Here is an 8,645-nt window from a genome sequence, read left to right as displayed (position 1 = left end):
GCTACACAACAGGTTATCTGTGCTCTGCCCACCACGGGTATCGAAATCTGGTTTCTAGCGTTGTAAGTCCGCAGACATACCGCTGTGCCACTGGGGGGGGGGGGCTATATATTTGGTTTGAAGTTTGCGAAGATGTTAAAGTACAGGGAAAAAAGTGATTCATTCACACAGTTCCTTCGTAAGACGAGGAAGTTTTATGTTGAAAGATGTCTGTAAGGCATTTCGTTCCAAAACCCAGAGGATGAGCATGAAAGTTAAGAAAAGCAAAAATCCAGGCAATATTACCATATGTGATACAGGTTCAGACAAAGGTCTTACATGTGTATAAAAAAAGGGGTGGATTTGAATCCCACAAGGTTCCTGTAGGGATCGTAAGAGATTAAGACATCGAGTGACTTTGTGATCAAAAGCTGTCATTTGGGCTTTCCAAGTTAGATATCTAACAAGGATGATGTTATTTAATTATGCCAGAGATATGAATGGGAACATTGTTGATTCTGACGTTAAATAACAAAAGTTCTTTTTTAAAGACAAAAGATAATCGCTCTTGTTTTTGTGACATTAAGGGTAAAACTCCAGTGATGAGTCCAAACCAAAAAGGTATTTACCACAGCCTTAAGAACTATACTGAGAGTAAACATACTCTTAAAGGTGGCCACAAGAACAGTATCATCAGCATATTGATATAATTTACCAGGATAGATCAGCAATATAAAAAGTATAAAGAAAAGGTGATAGAACTGAACCGGGAAGAACTCCAGCAGAAAGATTAAAGGATTGAGATAGAGTCCTCTCGATAGAAATAGCTGCACGTCTTCCACTAAAATGAGACAGCATGAAATTTCGTGGTTTGTAGATTACACTATGATGTCATACAGAGTCAACAGGTCATTCAAAATCAGAAAGTAACATACAGAAAGACTTATTAGTGTTAAGTGATTGCAAACAGAGTCCATTAACTGTAGGATTTGCTCCATCGTCGATAGCTTTGGACGAAGCCCAACATGGATACATCACAAGAGTTGATGATCAGCAATAAATCTCTGAAATCTTTGAACTAAAATACATTCAAAGAGTTTTTCTGAGGACACTGATAAGACTTATAGGATTATAAGAGCCAAAACTTGTTGGAGACTTATTTGGTTTTAGGAATGGTAAGATAATACAATTCTTCCAAGGATCGGGGTAAAATCCAGAACGAAGAAGAAAGGAACAAAATGTTGCAAGAAGGAAAGGGAACTTTACCGAGTCACGTTTGAAATCAGTGACGTGCACAAGGAGGGGGATGGGTAGACTCATGCCTTATGCCTTCCTGCTCTTATGCCCCAAAAATGCCCTTTCTCTCAGTCATAAAAATGTCTACAACGGTATATCGTAATCTAGATTACTTCCAGTTTTTTATCTAATCAGTATTAGTTTCAATAATCTATGAACACTTCGACTTGCTCTCTAAAAGGAATTTATTTGTGACAAAAGTCATATAATGGAATAGAACAAATACCGTATGAAGTGTCTTACTGAATGATATTTACTGTCTTACTCTAATAATTACATGTTTAAGACACTCACGTGTAAATATGTATGTGTGTTGCCACACCTGTATCTGTGCACACACACAGAACACGTTTCTACAGAATCAAGGAAGAAAGAAATACTCAGTAATAATTATTATATGAAAATACCAAGATCTATGATACAAAAAAGTACTTACATTTGTAAGACTGGTTTGTATTTATTTGAGTATTTTTAGTTTGTATTTCCTACGTAATGAGGCTACAGCTATTGCTCAAGTAGTCTAAATATAGACATGTGATCATTTTGGCCTTTCTACTTTAAGGCCCCCCAGTGGCACAGCATTATGTCTGCGGACTTACAGTGATAGAAACTGGGTTTCGATACCCGTGGTGGGCAGAGCACAGATAGCCCATTGTGCAGCTTTGTGCATAATTCCAAACAAACAAACAATTCTACTTTAAAGTGTCTTTGACTCTGAAGTATCAGAGATATATAAATCTGTCCGTGAAAATGCTATGATGTCATACATACAGATACAAGGAAACACGTGGAATTAAATATATCATTTTTGTTTTTAGATAAGTAGAAACTTTCAGAAAATATATATAACATAAAATAAAATAATAGGATATTGTTTTCCGACAGGTTTGAAGTTGGTGTTTTTTTATCTTTACCGAAACTTTACAAAATGTAGTTCCCAACTATATCATTATCACCAATTGCTGTCCACGAACATGTCAAAAGATATTATTGTCATGAGCTCTTCCCCGTTAAACAATAACCATATTATAAGAGTTTGTTTGTTTGTTTTTGAATTTCGCGCAAAGCTACTATAAGGGAGGATACATATCACAATCGCCCATCGTTGTCCGCGAACATATTAAAAAATATTATTGTAATAACACCTTCATTGTTAAACAATAACAACAATTTAAGGCAGGATATTCTAGGACTATGATATGCTAATCACAAAATTGATATTACTTGGAAAAAAGTACAATGAATCATAAGACGGATTTCACAAGTATTGTCTTTCACTAGTAAGAAAAAATACACGCTTTTTCTGGAAAGCAAAAAAAAAAAGATTAATTATGTTAGCTTAAGAAAAGACGACTTTGAGTGTTAAGACCACACAACATTAATCACAAATACTGAAATAATGATTATTCTAAGCAGTTAGAAATAAGCTGAATGTATTTAAAAATTGTTAAAAGTCGGTAATTTTTTCTAAGATAAACATGGAATATTTTAATAAACTGGTTTAAGGCCCGTTAATTTGGCTTATGAAATTTAGAAGTAAAATAGAACATCTAAACCCTAGTGGTCAACGACTCCAATAAATATTTGAAGTCATAAAGACTGAAAATAAAGAAAAAGCAGCGCGTTATTCAAAGTAGGACAGAAATTGCATCACGGCTGTCGAAAGAGGAAAATGAAGCAAAAAATGGCATTTGAGTTCATTCCAAAATTAGTCTGAACTGAAATCCGGCTATCGTACCGGTTAAAAACAATGACTAAAGTCACTATTATGGTGTTAGAAATATTAATGAACTACGCTATCCGTCCCAAAATTTTAACTTATACAGTAGAAGGAAAGCAACTAGTCAACAGCACTCACCGCCATATCCTAGGCTATTATTTTCTAACCGAATAGCGGGATTTGACTCTCACTCTTATAATTCACAAATTGCGGAACTTTGTTTTTACGGCAACAGGACGCAAACCCTCAGATTCAGAGTCCGGTAAGCTTACCACTAGGCCACGCTCGGTTCCAATATCATTTAAAAAAGTCGTTAGTCACCAGTGTTGAAATCGAGTATTGTGCGGATGGGATGAACCAGATCCGTATTAGTGTAAGGGCGTTATTTATTCACCTAGTGAAATCAGAGAGTCACTCTCATGTCACGAGAACATTTTCTACATTAGTGCAACACCTTGTAAGGTTAGAACAATCAAGTAGAGTTAAATGTTTCGTGTGGTTTTCTCCATAATTTTCACAGTCAATATTTAAAAAATGTGTACATCGATTCATTAACCCACTTTACTCATTCATTGTTAGGCTTCACTCTAAGCACTACTAAAGAAATTTGCCGTTGAGGTGAGCAGTGTTCAGACTAGTTTATGATTGTTTTATAATGACACTCCCCTAAAAGTATATTGCCAACAAGTCACAGACATCTACTGTAAAGAATCCAGCCTTATAAAAACCTGACAGTTAGTTTCAGTTTTTGTTCGACATTCATGGTTGTAGCACTTAAAGCAAAACAAAATTAAATAAAAAAATGTTAAAATATCGCTTTAACAATAAGATCTCTAGAGAGAAAAAATGCACTTAAAAAGAGGAGATATGTTCATATAAATATGCCATTCTTTGAGTACCAAAAATTACCTTCTATAATTTAATTATATTATATTTTTAATGCAACTTGTTTTTCAGAATTTGATGGTTTGTAACAACCCACTCTTTACTTGTTTAAGTCAATAAGTACAGATTGTTACATTTTCCTATAGGAAGTGTCAACTTTAGGCTATATCTGTGATCTCAGCTCTTTGTTTAGCCATAGAAACTTGGAAATTAACCTTCTGAAGTTAGGTGTTTATCTTATAATAACTTTGGTGTTATTAGTAGAAACAAGGGTAACGTCTTTGTGTTTAGTTTACTTGAGGGTCTTGGTTCTTGTCCAAAGCAATAGTCATTACTTTGGTAACCGAGCCTAGTCTAGACTAAAGAAGATAAAAATGTCAATCTTTTAATACGTCCATTTTATACATTTTAACTAGTTTTCTATAAATTCTTGGACATTTTAACATCAAATTATTATTTTAGACGAAAGAGATTTTGGTCCATCACGGTCTGCTTGACAACTTTTCGTTTATATTATTTTGGCATCTTATCCGTTCGTACCTTCTTAGATATTAACTATTTCATAATCCATGGTTTATTTAAGTCATTACTCTGAAGTTTTCCTCCTTGTTATTAGCTAGCTGTGCTCTAAACTTTTCGTATTACTTTTCATCTTGATCTTCGAGTGGTTTTCTGGTTTATATACAATTCACAGGTAAGTCATTTCGCTAATAACAGGATAATTCAACTGGCACTTCAGATAACCACTAAAAACTAAAATCGTTAAACCGTGACTGAACAGTGTTGAATGTTTTGACTTGCATAAAGGAAACGATACAAAGACCACAATTTACAGACAAATCTTTATTTGTCTGCATCACAGATAGACAGCATATGATACATGCAACAACACTTGTTACTATGATTTATGATTTATTACTTACAAAGGACTAACACAAGATGCTACGAAATTATTTACAGCTTGAAGCTTAGTTATTTGTATGGGAGCTGAACTGAAATAAAACTGTTTTCAAACCCTATTCTGAGACATGTAGGGTTACAGGATTATTTTATCTTCTTATCTTGACCTATCCAAAATAGGGGACCAGCAGGTTATGTTGGCAAGGTTCCATGAGAAGCATGTCTGTTCTCCCACCCACCTTCACGAACTAGAGATAATGTAATTTAGTAACTTCTCATCAGATAAACGATAAGACTGTAAGGTTTTCGTACTTCCATTTCAAGTTTGTTTGTTTTTTTTTACCTGGCAGAGTGACTGGGTACACGTGAGTACAAAAGCCAAATGAAGAAACGAGTTGAAAACACACTTCGGAATCTCTGATGATATCGCGTAATAGACACGATTAGCTTGTTCAGTTGTGTATCTCTTATACACTGTGTTTCATTCCCTGAGTTAATAAGGATGGGAACAAACGATCTCTATTCAAACAAAGTTGAAGCACTGAACCTTTTAAGTTACTACTTTAATTGCTCTGGATTCCCTCTTAAGATATAAAATTCTAAATTGAACCTGTATCTATCTCTTTAACAATGTCTAGTTTTACTAAATATTTATGATACCTGTAATTTATTTTTTAGTTCTTTAGTAGTTGATGTTGTGTTTTTTAGGCGTTCTCTAATAACACGTAAATGTTGTTTTCTCTAGAAAAACACTCATGCTTCCTTTATTTCACAAAATATTTTTGTTACATAACCATTTCTTTCTTAAACAATCCACACGAGTTTGTTTCTTTGCTAACTTCTTTCTTGAACAATACGTGGTTAGTTGTTCTTTAGCAATGGACCCACAATATATTTTTAATAATACATACTTATTCAATCTTTACTTGAACAATACGTGGTTAGTTGTTCTTTAGCAATGGACCCACAATATATTTTTTAATAATACATACTTATTCAATCTTTACTTGAACAATACGTGGTTAGTTGTTCTTTAGCAATGGACCCACAATATATTTTTTAATAATACATACTTATTCAATCTTTACTTGAACAATACGTGGTTAGTTGTTCTTTAGCAATTGACCCACAATATATTTTTTAATAATACCTACTTATTCAATCTTTGCTTGAACAATACGTGGTTAGTTGTTCTTTAGCAATGGACCAACAATATATTTTTAATAATACATACTTATTCAATCTTTACTTGAACAATACATGGGAATTGAAATTTACTTATTATACTAACGTACAGCCCGTAAAAGTGAGGGAGCAAGTACTACCATCCCCACCTTATAGTACACCCTAACCTCACATTTCATACCTAACTGAAATAAATACATTTTGCGAAATCATGCTTGCCCAACAAAGAGGCAGAAAAGTGCAGTCGAGGCAGTCAAACGTCGGTAAATTCCTTTGTGAGCCAATCAAAATTAAGATCACTCATGAAATGAATTCGCGACGTATTCAGAGAATAATTATTGGTAAAAATCAGTTAGATTAATAACTTCTAATATATATAGAAAAATCAGTGCGTTTTTGTAACACTACGTTCCAACAATGGCTTTTATGTCATGTTGCTTAGCCACAAATGTATAACCTAAATGTTGTTGTTAGTCTATGTACTGAAAGTATAAAATGAAATGTATATAGACAACAAAGCTGGAAAAATATTTGTTGATTTCTTAATTTAGAGTCTCCGTTGATTAAAGAGTTTTTTTTTTTTTAAACACATAATGCATACCTCCGGGGTACAATTTTTTTTCAGTCCCACAGGGCTACTTAAGCCGAAAAAAAGATAATTGGCTAAACTTTTTTGTATTGATTCTCTAATAACGTAACGGAGCTAAATCCGGGGTCCTTCTGAACCTACTGGATAGAGGATCTGTTGAATTTATTCAACGTATCGATGATGGCAATTTAGGTAGATATTTTGTTCTTGAACCTGAAAAACGCTACGAATCTTTTCAGAAAGGTTGGGCAATAAGACCTGTTCAAGGAAAAACTATATTCATTGTTATATAGATGATGTGAAGCAAATGTATGATGATGAAGATGTAAATGATAAAAAAGGGTCCTGCTCGCATGCTTGAGAAGTTGAAAATGAAATAGCCCTCTGCATTGGATCTACCATCTGAGAACGAGATTCGTTCGGCAATCAGCGCCTTCATTGTAAAAGAGAGAAAAAAAAGCAGCACATTGCCAACTTTCAACTTGTAGACGTTTTCTAGATGTGCTTTCAAATATCATCAATGATATTTTTGATGCAACTGAAAACACTGCACCAAAGGCATGCTATGCAGTGGTCCTGGAAATACATATGATGATATAGGAGGCAAAACCCATCGAAGAGTTCCCTGATGAGAAGAAAATAAAAAGCAAGATCAGGCAAATCAAACAGAAAAATAAGATGGAAAGGCAAACAGCTGAAGAAGGAGCCCAAGGAGTTGTTTTATTATGAATTCTGTATTTGTTCGAAGGTCAACATAAGTATTCACCCCCCAAAAACAACAAAATCGTAAAAGAATTGTCATTTATTTGCATTTAGTTTCATTTATTTTCACGAAAGAAAGAAGAAAAAAAAACAAAAGAACAAGAAAATAAAGAGAAAAACGGTCTGGAAAAAAGGTGCAACTTTCCGAAAAATGTATCCGAAATTGCAATTTTCAAACGCTCATAGAATTTCTAGTAGAAAAAAACACCCTTGAAAATATTTTTCTCTGTTCTATTTTAGTACTAAATGCTCCGTTTCAGTGTTCAAATTCCGCAATATATCAGGAAATTTTGCCACCCCGAGGTATGCATTTCGTGTTAAATTTTAAAAAACGTTGGTGATATAACAGAAAATAGCTTAATTCAGAAACGATTTAAGCTTAAAATTGAATCTATATTGTTACTTTCATGATAAATTTTATACACTTCGCTTTAGACTAGGATATCCCACACTACGTCTTTTCTATATTCTTATTATACCAACACTTATTACACTTATAAGGTTTCCCGGCCCCACTCCTCACGGCCCACCTGCACCCCCGTCACTAATTGTAATGGGCAGACAGTAATCAAACTATTCTATCTATATATATATACATTTTGGCTATTATGAACTCCTCCTATTTTGAAAAATGAAGTGCGACGTGACATGACACACCGTGGCTTTAACGTAGGTTAGATAAGTTCAGTGAAACAGATAAAAACATTTTGTTTGCACAATTAAACTTTAATTACATGCTATAATTAAAGTTTAATTGTTAATGGTAAAACGATGTTTTTGTGTTTCATTGAATAACACATTTGTTTCTGCCTTAAACAACACATGCTAATTTTTGTGTAATAATATTTGTTTTGTTTTTTAAAGTTTATGATAGTTTATTTCTTTAAAATACATATTACATTTATTTAAAAGTTTGTTTGTAATTTAGCACAAAGCTACACAATGGGCTATCTGTGCTATACCCACCACGTGTATCGAAACCCGGATTCTAGCGTTGTAGATCCGCAGACATACCGCTGTGCCACTGGGGGGCATTATTATTTAAAAGTACAAACTTCTTTCTGTCTTTAACAATAAATTATATTTTTCTTTTTTTTAATACGCATTCGTTTTCTGTAACAGTAAATTTACGTTCTTATTCCTGTCATTAACAATACACTATAATTTCTTTCTTTAAAGTACACAAACATAAAATCCCCGTGCTCCTTTGCGGGGGCTTCGAAGGTCGCGTCATGACTCATAGAGTCCCTAATGTACTGATCAAGCTCGTCTGTTGCTCCCCCCCCCCAGTGCCACAGCGGTATGTCTGCGGACTTACAACGCTAGAAA

Source organism: Limulus polyphemus, unplaced genomic scaffold (assembly GCF_000517525.1).
Source record: "Limulus polyphemus unplaced genomic scaffold, Limulus_polyphemus-2.1.2 Scaffold248, whole genome shotgun sequence".
Taxonomy (NCBI): domain Eukaryota; kingdom Metazoa; phylum Arthropoda; class Merostomata; order Xiphosura; family Limulidae; genus Limulus; species Limulus polyphemus.
The sequence above is the reverse complement of the archived record's forward strand: the minus strand, read 5'-3'. Positions refer to the sequence as shown.